This window comes from Oryctolagus cuniculus, chromosome X, assembly GCF_051225735.1.
Source record: "Oryctolagus cuniculus isolate XC-2025 breed Fujian yellow rabbit chromosome X, ASM5122573v1, whole genome shotgun sequence".
NCBI classification, from domain to species: Eukaryota; Metazoa; Chordata; class Mammalia; order Lagomorpha; family Leporidae; genus Oryctolagus; species Oryctolagus cuniculus.
In genome coordinates this window covers 122,897,230-122,913,908 of record NC_142888.1, presented here as the reverse complement: position 1 = coordinate 122,913,908, position 16,679 = coordinate 122,897,230, and the positions used below count along the sequence as shown (strand labels likewise).

The following is a 16,679-nucleotide window of genomic DNA, read 5'->3' as shown; positions in this document are numbered from 1 at the left end:
TATTTGAAAGGCACAGTCACAGAGAGGCAGAGGCAGAGAGAGAGAAAGAGAGAGAGAGAGAGAGAGAGAGAGAGAGAGAGATCCCCCATCTGCTGTTTTGCTTTTCAGATGGCTGCAATCGCCAGAGCTGTGCCAATCAGATGCTAGGAGCCAAGATCTTCTTCTGGGTCTCCCACACAAGTACAGGGGTCCTAGGACTTGAGCCATCTGCTACTGCTTTCCCAGGTCACAGCAGAGAGCTGGATGGAAAGTGGAGCAGCCGGAACTCGAACCGGCGCCCATATGAGATGCTGGCACTGCAGGTGGTGGCTTTACCCGCTACACCACAGCGCTGCCCCAGCTGCCAGCTATTTTCAAGGTGCTATTCTAGACCTTAGGATTACCAGTATGCGTTCTTCCTCCATAACCTCATTTTAAAGTATGCAATTCCCCAACTGCCATTTGTACAGTGCAGCTCAACCTAGTACCTGAAGTCCAATTATCTTTTCTTTTTAAAGTTTTTATTTAATGAATAAAATTTTCATAGGTACAACTTTAGGAATATAGTGATTTTCCCCCCATACCCACCCTCTCACCCCACTCTCATCCCACCACTTACTCCCTCTCCCATCGCATTCTTCATTAAGATTCATTTTTAATTAACTTTATATACAGAAGATCAACTCTATGCTAAGTAAAGACTTCAACAGTTTGCACCACCACCACCCCCACACACAATGTATGAAGTACTGCTTGAAAACAAGTTTTGCAGTTGATTCTCATAATACAACTCATTAAGGACAGAGGTCCTACATGGGGAGTAAGTCCACAGTGACTTCTGTCCAACAATCTTTAGATTGCATCCAAATTTTCACTGTCATTTATCACCCTCATGTCACTGTTTTTCTCTTCAATTCACTTAAAATTCATAATCAATACAAGCTCTGATTATGTACATTCTCAACCTTCAAGGACATCACTTTCCTTATCTTCTTTCTTCATCTTATTCATTGGGGAAACACACCCTGCTTAAGTTTGAACTCTTGCCGTATCCCCTCACATTTCGCGATAATGCTTATCCTGTCTGAGGAAAGTACCAACTGTGCTGATTAGCTCCACTGTTAATTGCCAGTCACTATCTCAAGGGGACATACATTGTGATCTGGCAGTGATATGTACACATTCTCTCTCATTTCTCATAGATATCTCCAATAATCCCCTCTCATCGGAGGAGGATACATTCTAAGACTCTCGGTAGATGTCTGGAACGCCGAGCAGCGCCGCGAGGGCCTGTGAGGCCCGCAAAGTAGCTCCTCTAGTGTGTCCATGGCCTCCAGCCTATGGATGGGAGCCATGGAGCTCCACATGGATGAGAACTTCAGCTCCAGAGCCTTCGCCACCATGGAGGAGACGTGATGAATGTCAAAATAATCTGCAGCCATCTCACTGGGACCCCAGCGGAGTTTGCAGATTTGGCTATAGCAGAAAAATGTTTGCATAAAATTAATGGAAAGCCCCTTCCAGGAGCCACGCCTTTACTTAGCTTACAACTGTACTAGCTGGCACACCTGGGCGTATAGAACCACGGAGCTGGCAGTGCACTTAGCTGTCATCCATGCAACCCCTTTATTTTATACAGGAAAAAAGTTGAGGCTTAGAGAGGGGGAGATGTTTTGGCCAAGGAAAAAGGTTTTAAATGTTAGAAATTGAGCTATGCCACTTATGGGAAACAACCAGATAACAGTCCTGAGTATTCACTTTTTGTGGGGGACTTGACCCCAGACGTGGATGATGGCATGCTGTACGAATTCTTCATCAAAGTCTACCTCTCTTGTAGAGGAGGCAAGGTAATTTTAGACCAGATGGGTGTGTCTAAGGGCTACAGATTTGTGAAATTCACAAATGACTTGAACAGAGGCAAGTCCTGACAGAGTACCAGGAAACAGTAGGACTGGGGTCTAAAACTGTGCAGCTGAGTATAGCTGTCCCTAAAGTGAGCCATTTAAAGCCAGTGGAATATAGCCAGATGTACAGCTACAGGTACAACAGTATTATCAGCAGTTCCAGAACTATTATGCCCAGTGGGGCTATGATCGGAACATGGGCAGCTACAGCTACAGTTACCCCCAGTATGGCTACACCCGCGCACCATGCAGACATATGAGGAAGTTGGTGATGACACACTGGAAGACTCCATGACACAGCTGGATGTGTCACTGGCAGCCCCTGAACACACTGGCTTCAGAGAGCCTGCTGTGATGTAGCCAGGACAAAGGATAAACCAGAATGGACTATTTTTTTTAATATTGTGAACATTTTTTATCTTTTTAGAAATATGATTTTTAAGATTAAAAAAGATGTCAGAAACTGTGAACAGTACTAATTCATATAAATATATATGGTTTCATATATATCATATATCATAAGTTTTAATTTACAAATTAAATTAATAGACAAATACGATTACTAGTAGAACAATTGAAACTATATAGTATAATGAAGTTTACAGCTTCACTACTCTTGCATTTTGGGACCTTTAGTGCAAAACACACGTGATGTGATACCACAACAGTCAACCTGATAACCAAGGAGGCTGCAATGTGACTATCAGGAAGTAGCCTATACTACATGGAGATGCTGGTCAAAGGGATGACTCAAAACTAGGGCAGGACAACTATTCACATGGTGTACCATTTAAAAATCAAAAATTGTTTATTTCTGGAATTTTCCATTTAATATTTGTGCATCATGGTTGAACACAGGCAACTGAAACTATAGGAAGTGAAACTACAGATAAAGGAGGACTACTATATTTCAAACCTTTCCTTTCTCTTCAAGTCCCCAACACTATCCCCCATCATCATCTTTTCATGTTTTTCCTTCTCTTGCTTCCTTAACTGAGTAAAACAAAGAAATTTGTAAAGAATTTCCTCAAGCTCCCAGATAACCACTATCTACTTAGAGCTGAACTGGTATATTCTGCATTCTTTCCCCTCTACCAGCATCACCAGTTTTCTTTCCTATTTTTCTTCTTCCCCAAAGTCACATGAAAACCTTTGGCACACAATTTTCAATGCAGTTGTTAATTTATAGCCATTTGTACAGTAAAACACCCCCAAAACTGTGGTCTATGTTTATTGTTTCATTTTTGTCTTCGCATTCTCTTTGAATTCACTCCTGTCTCTATACCCTGACCAAATCATTGTATTCTTAGAATTGTGTCCATGAACTACATAAAATCTTCTCTTTATATTATAAATAAATAAAAATCCTGACCAATGACCCTTGGATTTCTAAGTCCTCATCTTACTTTAAATATAAGCAGCATTTAATGTAATTGATTACTCTCTTATCTTTGGCATGCTTTCAACAGGCTTCCAAAATCTCTCCCCCCCCCCATTTACTATGATATCCTCATTCAGTTTTACTGTTTCTTTCTAATCTTCTTGATCTCTACAGTATGGAATACTCCAGGGCTCTGTTCTTAGAATTTTTTTCCCTTGTCTAGTTATACTCTGTTAGTTCACAGACTGTCTCGTGGCTCTTACTGCTATCTACACTCAGTCTAAATATCTATATATTAAACTCTTTATTCATATTTCTGATGACCTACTTAACTTTCCCACTTGAATATCTATTAATATGCAAATGAAAGTTTTCCTTCTCCCATAAATGTGTTCCTTCAACAGTCATTCTCATCTTAATTAATGGTGACAGTATACATGCATTGTTCAAGGACAAATATTTTTATATTGTCATTGACTCCCTCTTTCTCTCATTCTCTGACACCTCCACATCAGAAAATTTTGGTGACTCTTCCTCCTACTTGTATCCAATAATTTCTAAGCACTAGCTTTATTATCAATATGAAAACATGATATAATCTCTGGTCAAATATGCCATAATCACTCCTCTGCATTTTTCATATCACCAGTACTGCTGTAATATTCTCTTTAAAATTCTTCATGCTTCTACCCTTGACAAGAACAATGAGAGAAGGGCAAGTAACACACTTTGTGATTATAGACAAAACAGAGATTAGTTGTGATTGACAGAATTAAGAGTCCCCTCAAGTAGGAGATAGCATCTCAAGTCAAACACTTGATAAGAGAAAAGTTCTGAGATTCCAATGTTTTATTATAAGGGCTGGAGGATACAGGGGCGAGGAGAGATAAAGGAATTAATCAATTAACAGCAGCAAGTAAAACTATCACAATAAAGATTCCACATTCCTGAATGAACATTAAAATCTCAATTCAAACCCCAAGTGACTGAACAGCAGATGTCATCAAATCCTGCTTACAACTCCAACCAATCCAGAAAATAAGCATTTCCATTTATGAACTGTGCTTTTATACCAACCTTTCACTTTGCATTAGCTTTCCCTTTTAATTGTTAACTAGGGGCCAGGCGCTGTGGCACATGGGTTAATGCCCTGTCCTGCAGTGCCGGCACCCATATGGGTGCCAGTTCAAGACCTGGCCTCTCCACTTCCGATTCAGCTTTCTGCTATGGCCTGGGAAAGCAGTAGAAGATGGCCCAAGGCCTTGGGCCCCTGCACCCATGTGGGAGACCAGGAAGAAGCACCTGGCTCCTGGCTTCGGATCGGCCCAGCTCCGGCTGTTGCAGCCATCTGGACAGTGAACCATCAGTTGGAAAACTCTCTCTCTCTGCCTCTCCTCTCTCTGTGTAACTCTGACTTTCAAATACATAAATAAATAAATCTTTAAAAAATTGTTAACTGATATAACTTCAATGTAAACAACTTACAGTTTCCTTCCAAAATTTGTTATAAAAATGTTCTTAACACTAAGTTCAACCAGACCTATTGCCAATTACTATCTACCCATACTGGCTGGTACTTGTGGGAATTTGCCCCAGGAATTGTTCCTTTTCTGTATAACATCTGTAATATCTCGGTGAATATTTTTATTTCAGAGATCCTTCAGTTACAAAGGTTTTGGTTTAACACATTTCTTAACTGACTTTCAGAAATTTACTTATTCTCTTAGTGCTTCAGTTCTACCAAAATATATTATAAACAATAAATGAATTCACTGAAGTTGTAGGAAACAAGAAATGATGGAAAAACCAATAATTTCTCTATATGCTTACAATAAATTATCTGAATAAAAAATCAAGAAAACAATCCCAAAAGAATAAATAGTTAGGAATAAATGTATTCAAAGAGGTGAAATAGCTATACACTGAAAAGTATAAAGCATTTTTGAAAGAAATTGAAAGCACATAGGTACAGGTGTTGGGCACAGTGGTTAAGATGCCAATTGGGCCACGGCTAACTTGACTAATCCTCCGCCTGCGGCACCGGCACCCTGGGTTCTAGTCCTAGTTAGGGTGCTGGTTCTGTCCCAGTTGCTCCTTTTCCATTCCAGCTCTCTGCTGTGGCCTGGGAGTGCAGTGGAGGATGGCCCAAGTGCTTGGGCCCTGCACCCGCATGGGAGACCAGGAGAAGCACCTGGCTCCTGGCTTCGGATCAGTGCAGCTCTCTGGCCGCAGCACGCTGGCAGTAGCAGCCATTTGGGGGGTGAACCAATGGAAAACGAAGACCTTTCTCTCTGTCTCTCTCTCTCTCACTGTCTAACTCTGCCTGTCAAAAAAAATGCCAATTGGCATGCTTGAATCCTGTATCACAGTGCCTATGCTGAAGTCCCAGCTCCACTTCAAATTCCAGCATCTTGTTAATGCACATCTTGGAAGGCAGCAGGTGATAGTTAAAGTACTTGGGTCCCTACCACTAAAATGGGAGACCTGGACTGAGTTACAGACTCCTGGCTTTTTATTGGCCCAGGCTCTGCTTTTCTGGGCATTAATGTGATAAAACAGTGGATGGCGGATTTCTCTGTCTGTATCACTGCCTTTCGAATAAATATGAAAATGAATAAAAATTCAAAACAGAAATGAAATGGAAATAAATGGAAAGTAAGAACTAATATGGTTAAAATATCCATTTTTAACCAAAATGATTTTCAGGTTCAGTACACTTTTCATCAAAATTTCAATGGCACTTTTCACAGAAATAGAAGAAAAAATGTAAAACTAATATTGAATCACATGAGACCCTGAGGAGCCAAAGCAATCTTGAGAATAATAGAGGTGTTGGAATCACACTACCTGATCTTAAAATCTATTACAAAGCTATACTAATCAGCTAGAATGACAGTATACAGGCATAAAAACACATAGATCAATGGAACAGAATATAGGACCTAGAAATAAATCAATGTGCTTGCAGTAAACTACTTTTGATAAAGGTGACAAGAACACACAATGGGTAAAGATCAATGTCTTTAATAAATGGTTTTGATACAACTAGATATCCAAATGAAGAAAACTAAAATTAGACATGTATATCACTCCATGTACATAAAATAACCAAAATGAGCTGAAGACTTAAACACTAAACTTAACACTCCAAAACTACCAGAAGAAAACATGGAAAAAGCTTCTTGACATTGCTTTTGGTAATGGTTTTGTAAATAACCTCAAAAGCACCGACAACAAATGGGAATTATATCATCTAAAAACCTCTGGAAAGCATAGGATATCATCAATAGAGTTAAGAGGTAACCTACAAAATAGGCCAAAATATTTACAAACCATATAGTGATGAGAAGTAAATATCTGAAATACATAAAGAATCAAAAAACTCAGTAGAGAGGAAACAAATAACATGATTAAAAATGAAGCAATGGACATGAATAGACATCTTAAAAGAAGGCATAGAAATGACTAATAAGTGTAGGAAAAGATGCTAAATATCTTTACTCATCAGGGAAATGATAATTTTTTAGATTTACTTATTTGAAAGACAGAGAGAGAGAGAGAGAGAGCGCGCGCTAGATCTTCCATTCACTGGTTCACTCCCCAAAGACTGCCACGACCAGGGCCCAGGTCAAAGCCACGAGCTGAGAGCTTCTTTCCATGTGGGTACAGGGGCCCAAGCAGTTGAGCCATCTTTTGTTGCTTTCCCAAGCTCATTAGGATCAGAAGTTGAGCAGCCAGGACTCGAACCTGTGCCCATATGAAATGCCAGTGACACAGGTGGTAGCTTTATCATAGCCACAATGCTGTCCTCCTGGGAAATAATAATTAAAACAATGAGATATCCCCCTCACACATGTTAGAATGGTTATTTATCAAAAAGGCAAAAAGTCCTGGTGAGGATAAGAAAAGGAGAAGAAGCCTCTGTACTGTTGATGGGAATGTAAATTAGCAGAGCTCTTATGGAAAATGGGTCTCAACAAATTTATGACCTAGCGATTCCACTTCCAGGCAAATACTCATCATAAGAAACCATGTTGAAGAGATATCTGCACTGACAGTATGTTGAAAAGATATTTTCCAAAGGAAACACTTAACAAAGTGAACAGACAACTGGCAGAATGAGAGAAAATATTTGCAAACTATTCAACTGGTAAAAGATTAATATTCAGAATCCATAAAGAGCTCAAGAAACTTAACAACAAATCAAACAATCCATGCAATAAATGGGCAAAGAACTTGAACAGGCATTTTTCAAAAGAGGAAATTCAAATGGCCAACAGACGCATGAAAACATGGTGAGGATCACTAGACATCAGGGAAATGAAAATCAAAACCACAATCTGGTTTAAAATGGCTCTCAAACAGAAATCCACACACACACACAAAAAACACTGGTGAGGATTTGGGGAAAAATATTCCCTAATCCACCGTTGGTGGAAATACAAACTAATACAGCCATTGTGGAAGACAGTATGGAGGTCCCTCAGAAAGCTGAAAATAGATCTACCATATGACCCAGCCATCTCATTCCTGGGAATTTACCCAAAGGAAATGAAATCAGCACATGAAAGTATGATCCATATCTCCATGTTTATTGCAGCTCAATTCACAATAGCTGAGATATGAAATCAACCCAGATGCCCATCAACCAATGACTGGAGAAAGAAAATGTGGTAAATATACACTATAGAATACTACTCAGCCATAAAAAAGAATGTAATCCTGTCTTTTGCAACAAAAATGTATACAATTGGAAACCATTACACTTAGTGAAATAAGCCATTTCCAAAAAAAATAAATGCATGTTTTCCCTGACCTGTGGTAACTAATAGAGCACAAAAATAAAATGCATAATTATTTGCATTGCAATCTGTGTAATATTATTCCTGTGCATAAACTGTTTAGAATAAATGGCTTAAAGTTTAAAGGAACTTAATTATTTTATTGTAACCAGATATTTGCAGCTCCATGTCCATTATAGCATTATTCACAATAAACCAAGATATGCAATCAAACTAACTATTGGAAGATAAAAGAATCAATAAAATGGGATATATATATATGTGTGTGTGTGTGTGTGTGTGTGTGTGTACAGAATGAGATATTATTCAGACTTTAAACATTAAATCCTGTCATCTTAAACAACATGAATGAACCTGATGGATATTTTACTAAGGGAAATTAGCGAGAGACAGAATGACAAAGTATGTTCTCACATATGTGGAATCTACAAAACTCAAACTTACAGAATCAGAGAGTAAAATGCTTAGGACCAAGGTTACCAAGATTTTCTTGGGGGGAATGCAGAGTTATTAGCCAAATGGGTACAAAGTTTCAACAGAAGGAAAGGAAGAAGTTTTTTAGACTTATTGTGCAGCATGATGACTATAGCATAATATATTTATAATTGAAAATCGTTGAGAGTAGATTTCAAATGTTTTCTCCACAAGAAGCATGTAAGATGATGAATATACCATCTTGATCTAGTCATTTCACTATGTGTATATATATATATATCAAAATATCACATTGTATAACAGAAACAGACATTTTTTCAGTTGAAAAGCTAATCAACTAACAAAAATATTAAAAGCAAAATAAGTATCACTGTAGTACCTATATTGTAGGGTCTTCCTAAGGATTACATCAATTCAAATATATGAAGTGGAAGATTAGTGACTAACACATAACAAGTGTTATATACTTATCATGAAATAAAAAATGAAATACCAGTATATTTTAAATAAATACAGTATGAATGGGGCTTTTTTGTTTATGCAATAGGATGTTTTGAATCATTTAAAGGAATATTCAACAAAACCATGTTGTATTTCGTCTATCATTTTAATAAGAATTTTAAAGGATATATTTATATTTATCTATAAAAACAAATTTTATGAAAAATATTTACTACAATATTAAATTATATGCCTTAAGAGATAAATAAATGCTATTCTGATCCATTAATTCACTTCACTTAATGATTATATTTACAAATATATTTCTGCTACCCTAATGAGAATTGTATGCAATTGATGTTGGTGATTTATATTTTCTCTAATGCTAACCTTATATACTTTTTAGAAAAGCATAACACTGTTTAAATGGAAAACACCTGCTAAGACTCATTTTACTATATTAAGACAAGTTGATCAAAAGGTTTGCCATATATTCTTTTATTTTATTTTTATTTTTTGACAGGCAGAGTGGACAGTGAGAGAGAGAGAGGCAGAGAGAAAGGTCTTCCTTTGCCGTTGGTTCACCCTCCAATGGCCACCATGGCTGGCGTGCTGTGGCCGGCGCACCGCGCTGATTCGATGGCAGGAGCCAGGTGCTTATCCTGGTCTCCCATGGGGTGCAGGGCCCAAACACCTGGGCCATCCTCCACTGCACTCCCTGGCCACAGCAGAGGGCTGGCTTGGAAGAGGGGCAACCAGAACAGAATCCGGCGCCCCGACCGGGACTAGAACCCGGTGTGCCAGCGCCGCAAGGTGGAGGATTAGCCTAGTGAGCCACGGCGCCTTCCCCATATATTCTTTCATTCTGTTTTACTATTCATTATCTTCTTAAATATTTTTTAAAGTATAAACTATTGATTAATCTATTTCTTTTCATCTACCCCAGGAGAATATAATCTCTTTAAGACTAGTCCACACAATGTTCTTTTTTTCTATTTCAAGCCAAATGCCTTCTACATTGCTTAGAACTTATAAGAAACTTCATAAATAGCTGTTGGGGGATTATATGAATTGATACTCCATTACATACAGAAGCTAATAATTTTAAAATTCAGTGGAAACTGGAATAATGTTTTGAAGGCCCTAGTAACACAGAATTTAAATCCAATATTTTTTTTCACTTTTTTTTAAACTTTTATTTAATGAATATAAATTTTCAAAGTACAGCTTATGGATTACAATGGCTTCCCCCCCATAACTTCCCTCCCAGCTACAACCCTCCCCTTTCCTACTCCCTCTCCCCTTCCATTCACATCAAGATTCATTTTCGTTTCTCTTTATATACAGAAGATCAGTTTAGCATACATTAAGTAAAGATTTCAACAGTTTGCTCCCACACAGAAACATAAAGTGAAAAATACTGTTTGAGTACTAGTTATAGCATTAAAAATGTACAGCACACTAAGGACAAAGATCCTACATGAGGAGTAAGTGCACAGTGACTCCTGTTGTTGACTTAACAAATTGACACTCTTGTTTATGGCCTCAGTAATCACCCTAGGCTCTTGTCATGAGCTGCCAAGGCTATGGAAGCCCCTGAGTTCACCGACTCTGATCATATTTAGACAAGGCCATGGTCAAAGTGGAAGTTCTCTCCTCCCTTCATAGAAAGGTACCTCCTTCTTTGATGACCCGTTCTTTCCACTGGAGTCTCACTCACGGAGATCTTTCATTTAATTTTTTTTTTTCCAGAGTGTTTTGGCTTTCCATGCCTGAGATACTCTCATGGGCTTTTCAGCCAGATCCGCATGCCTTAAGGGCTGATTCTGAGGCCAGAGTGCTGTTAGGACATCTGCCATTCTATGGGTCTGCTGTGTATCTCACTTCCCATGTTGGATCGTTCTCTCCCTTTTTGATTCTATCAGCTAGTATTTGCAGACACTATTCTTGTTTATGTGATCCCTTTGGTTCTGAGTCCTCTCATTATGATCAATTGTGAACAGAAATTGATCACTGGGACTAGTGAGATGGCATTGGTACATGCCACCTTGATAGGATTGAATTGGAATCCCCTGGTATGTTTCTAACTCTACCATTTGAGGTAAGTCAGCTTGAGCATGTCCCGAATTGCACATCTCTTCCCTCTCTTATTCCCACTCTTATATTTAACAGTGATCACTTTTCAGTTAAGTTTCAGCACTTAAGAAGAATTGTGTATTGATTACAGTATTCAACCAAAAGTATTAAGTAGAACAAACAAAAAAAATACTAAGAGGGATAACATATCAAGTTGTTCATCAACAGTCAGGGTGAGGGCTGATCAAGTCACCGTTTCTCATAGTGTTCATATTCCAATATTAAGATGAAGTCAGAAGTCTTTGTTTTTTGTCTGCCGTGTAAGACTCATGCAGACTCATGTCCCATCTGGAGCATGCATTATAGATTGAGGGAGTATTTGTCAGTGTGGCATCTGTCCTTTCTAAAAGGCTTTATGTTAAACTATTTTTGTCCATTTTTGTCAGGATAGAATTATTTATGCAAAACAAAGTCATAGGACCATTTCAACATGTAATATTACAGAAGTTTTCACAAAACACATTTCTAGTATTTTGTTATAACTTTTCTTGCCTAGGCATATAGCTTTTGAAAGTTATGATTAATATTTTCAAAAATTTTGGAGGTCTTTTGAAAGCAAATCTTGTTAGTCAACTCTTCTACTCAGGGCTGTTTTTCACCTATACAAATACACATATACAACTCTGGACAAAAGTAACAATGAATTCTGTTTTTTATGCTTTAAAGTAAAATGTACAATTATCCACGTGCTATTTGAGACTGATTAGATGGTAGAAAAACACAATAAAATGCCTAGGTATTAAAATATTAATAAAACAAGCAAACAAAAAATTAAAACATCGCTCCAGAATCTAGAGTGCTTTAAAAAGTTATGTAAAAGAGTGATTCCTGAGAAAGAAGTAATATTAATTAGAATTGGCTTTTTGAAAGAGATATCAAGGTCTATGTAAGAGTATATCCTATAATATATGCGAGAAGAATTATGGTAATAAAGGCCATTAGCGTTTTCTCAACTAGTGACCAATTTAACCTTGCCATAAATTTATCTCTATTTTTACCATTGAGGAAAAGTTTTTAAAAGAGAAAAATACAATATACATTTGTTTTGAGTGAACAGGGTTAAATAGGCAAGAAAGTGTGTAAAAATGAAGATTAGCTTATAAAGCCCTTTAATTGACTGAATTCATCAAGAAGTAACAAAAAGATATTTTTTCTTTACAAATTTTAATAAGTATCCTTTATCCATATTTGTTATTAAATATAGATAATGAATATTTATAGAAATGATTATAAAAATGTTATATTTAAATGCATGCATTTTTATGAACATTGAATATCTTGTTATATCATTGTTTTTATTACTGATTAAAATGCCATAAATTTGCACAAATTATGTACTTACTTTATATAAATAAGTAGAGGACTAGAAAACTAATTCTCTCAAATCCACGTGAAAAGTAACTAACTTCTTTTTCTCTGTTTACACATTTAAAGATTATAGCACAAGATGTTGAAGAGGAACATGTTGTCCTCTCATTTTTGTTTATTTTGTAAAATAATCCAATAATAAATAAAATCTACTTTTTATTCTTCTAGTAAATTAGATGGAATTTAAGTGAATCAATTGGCAATTATTCCATGAAGACACGGATAGACATAACCTTTAGAGAGTAAAGGAAAATTCAAAGGGTTAAAAATTAAACTTTTTTTTCAACATGGGTGTCAGGTGTTAGAAAGCATGGGCATTGTGATAAGAGTCATTGAGATTACACAATTCTTTAATCTTTCACTGTGGCTGAAAAGACTGAGATGAAAATGAAATATATTGATACAGGAAAAGGAGGGAATATGTAAAATGACTACAATATGTATTTTAAAGGAACACGCAAGTAAAAATCTAGTAGTCTTTAAGCCCTGGCGTTTGTGAGCATTTGGGGAGTGAGCCAGGAGATGAAGTAACTCTCTTCCTTTTGCTCTGTCACGCTTTTCCTCCCTCACTCTCCATTCTACTCTTACTCTCTGTCATGCTTTCTTATACATTTTTAAAAAGATTCTAAAAAGGAGTCTTAGAATAGAATAAAGAAATAAATACAACGTAGGTAAAAATGGAGTTAAAGTGTAAAGTTCATTAATCCTCCACCTGCAGCACCGCCATCCCATATGGGCACCGGGTTCTAGTCCTGGTTGCTCCTCTTCCAGTCCAGCTCTCTGCTGTGGCCCAGGAGGGCAGTGGAGGATGGCCCAAATGTTTGGGCTCCCGCACCCGCATTGGGAGACCAGGAGGAGGCACCTGGCTCCTGGCTTCGGATCGCATAGCTCCAGCCATAGCGGCCAACTGGGGAGTGAACCAACGGAAGGAAGACCTTTCTCTCTGTCTCTCTCTCACTGTCTATAACTCTACCTGTCAAATAAAAAAATGTATAAAAAATGTAAATGGATTACATTCACCAAGCAAATGACATACAGCTCATGCATTGGGTCCTGCAGCATTAGGTTTCTTTTCTGTATAGGGTTATTCCCATTTCCTTTGTGACATGCACAGTCCACTTTGTAATTACAGTTATTATACGTATAATCAAATGCTATGGTGACTTCAGCATCCTGGGTGATGGCAATCACAGCATAGATACACAGGTGAATCATCCCACCTGAAGTCATGTGCTGCACCTCTGCATTTGCTGTACATAAGCTTGTGATGAACTGAGAAACATTACTGAAAATATGGGCATCCACACACATCTCTACACCATTGAATTTTGAGTAGAAGAGCGCAAAGGGCTATGATTTTTTGAAGAAATGCCCAGTGACCTCAAATTGCTGTCATAACATGATTTTCCCAAGATATTCTATTATAAGAGTGTCCAAAGCCAAGTCTCTTGCAGTCCTCAAAATCTTCCAATGCTTTTGAACACGAGTGATTCTTCCCAGCTGTAGCTACATCTGGGACTGATCACTGTATTATTTCAGGCCAGTTCAGTCTTATTAATAGTGTCTAAAATAGCAGGTTTGCCCAGAAACTCCTTGCTAGAATGTAGATGTTGTTCAAGGGGCATTCTGTACATTCGCACTGAATTGATTAGTGAAGCTTCTTCATACTGATCCGTCCATAGTCGTATCCAGTTTTCCCAGCCCTCAGTTGTATTCTCATCTAAATTCTGTGCTTCATGAGAGAATACTTGATTTTATTCATCTTTGGTGTTGCACTGGACTGGTTTTCTGGACTCTTTTGTCTGATTCTTGGGTTTGGTTCTTCAAACAATTAAGGTGATGCTTGTAGGTGTGCACTGTGTTGCTGTATACAACACAGTGGAAGGAGAAAGCTCCTCACCACAGCTTTCTGTTGCACTGCTATCCACCCGATATGTTGTCCTGCACCCACTGATGAGATCTAATAACATTCCCCCTGCTCATTCCCCTGCACTTGTCACAGCTGAGAAGGAAGCCATCCTGATAAAGACCACAAGGACGCCAGGTAGGAACAGTCTCTCCTTCAGAGTCCGGGCTGTCTCCACAGCATTCCTCTACAGGTGAAAGCAGGCCATTCAGGTCAGAACCAGGGATGATCACCTGGACAGGGGGAGAAGCAGGAGGTGACAGAGGAGGAGGGCCTCTGTAATTATGATCAGCATAATGCAGCCCTCAACACCCGTGTCTCTGAGTGGTCCCATAATTATGAGTGGAATACATGCTCTCGTTAACTGCTGGACTAACCACCACAGATTCAGGGTCTGACCCAGCAGCCATATCTGAATAGGATGTATCAGGTGTGGTGACTCCCAGAGGGATAGATTGCAATGCTCATGTCACCCAACACAGCTGAGAGTGGAAATCGTGGGTCCAATTAATGGAGACTGACCACTCTGAGAGTGGGGGTGAGCTGCAGAGTCTCAGCCAACATGTTACGGACATGAGGAATCCTTACATAGACCTCTGATAAGAAGTCCCCCCAAATTATCTGTCAGTAGCTCTGAAGACCTTTATGGGAATTCTCTGCTGCTTCCTGTCTTCTAAGGACCACTCAGGGCCTAGAAGAACTGCTCTGGGCCCAGGAGAATCACTACCCTCTCCTGTGGTCTCATTATCGCCTCCACTTCTAGTCACTTCTGGTTATGCTTCTTGACAATTTAACAGGTTTAAAACTCATAAGCCAAAGAAGTTTACTGAAAATGTAACAAAATTTCAAAACAGCAGTAAATCACATGAATTCATTTTAGGAAACAAGTAACCTCAAATGACTATTAATGAAGGTGATTTCTTGTTAATAAAGCTCCCATTTATTAATCACCTACTGAGTGATGGGTACCATACACACATCCTCTCATTTAATACTGAAAATAATTCTTTCCGGTAGCTATTATACACCAAACACAAATAAGAACTGAGAAGCATAAAAGTTAATAAGTTGCTCAATGGTATACAGCTAAATAAAAGGATACACTTTATTATTTCTCTTTTATAACTAGTAAAATGACACATTATTGATGAGGCTTTAATTATCAGTCTTTTAAAATTTGCATCCCCCACTTCACAATGGGATCTAACATTTCCCCTGATTTATTTTTATCCGTAAAATATAAATTACATGAAATAAATATAAATTACAATATTTCTCTCACTTATTACATTTTTTGTCTGCTTCCTTCTTCTAGAAACTCAATTCCAAGAGAGCAAAGATATTTGTCAGTTTATTAACTGCTTAGCTCACGTTTAGAAAAGAGTTGCAGATTGGTGCCTCTTCACACAGGGCACCATAAATGTTAGGAAAAGAGGCACAGAATAGAGGGGAGGCAGTATACGACTCTATAGCCAGACTGAATTTATTAAGAGAAAATAAATTCATAGAAGTGGGTGACCAACTGCCCCTATGCACATTGAATGAATACATGGCAGAAGGCCCTAACCCCCCTTTTATATTTTAGGAGGGCCAGGGATGGGGGTAGGGTAGGGGGCAGCAGATGGAGGGGAATTCCTGGAACTGGTCTTTCAAGAGTTCCCAGCAACTGGTCTTTCAGGTGGCTGTGGTGGGTTATGAAGGCAATAGGGTGTGAGACCCAATTGAGATTCAAGGGCAAGGAATATATTCCACTGTTTATCTATCTTTAGGACAATGATGAAGAATGGCTGAGGCTTATGTCTTTGTTCCATCAGCCCAAGCATAGGGAACAGTGCCTAACACATATAACTTTCTCAATAAATCCTTATTAAATTTGTGGAAAAGGGATCTGTGAGCCAGAAGGAAAATGAGGAGCAGTGGAAATTAGTGTGTGTATATAACTGCCATCTTTTCTTTTGATATTTAGTATCTTCAAGAGGGAGAAGGTGAAATTTATTACTCTGAACATTATTATAGAAAAATAAAGAATTCTTTTCCTTATTCTGTCCTCTAAACATTTTCTCTATATTTTCAATAAGCTCGCATTACATAGCTAAACAAGTATACTTCCTTATAGTGAATCAGATAGCCTGTTTTTTTAAAACAAAACTTGGAAGAGACTAAGGGGGAAAAGTCATTTATTTTCCTTGATAACCACCAAGTAGTCAGATGGAATAGGAATGCTTCATCTTTTTTAGGATACATTGGCAGAGAGACTAATTTTGAGCCAAATATGATAGAGGGCCACAAGCAGAATCTTACTATATTCTGGACTACCTATGAAGCAC

General features: G+C 38.1%; 1 pseudogene; it reads left to right on the top strand.

Annotated features, from left to right (window-relative positions):
* Positions 1 to 1,305: 1,305 nt before the first annotated feature.
* LOC100349866 (tRNA selenocysteine 1-associated protein 1-like) lies at positions 1,306 to 2,243 on the top strand (annotated as a pseudogene).
* The last annotated feature ends 14,436 nt before the right edge of the window (positions 2,244 to 16,679 follow it).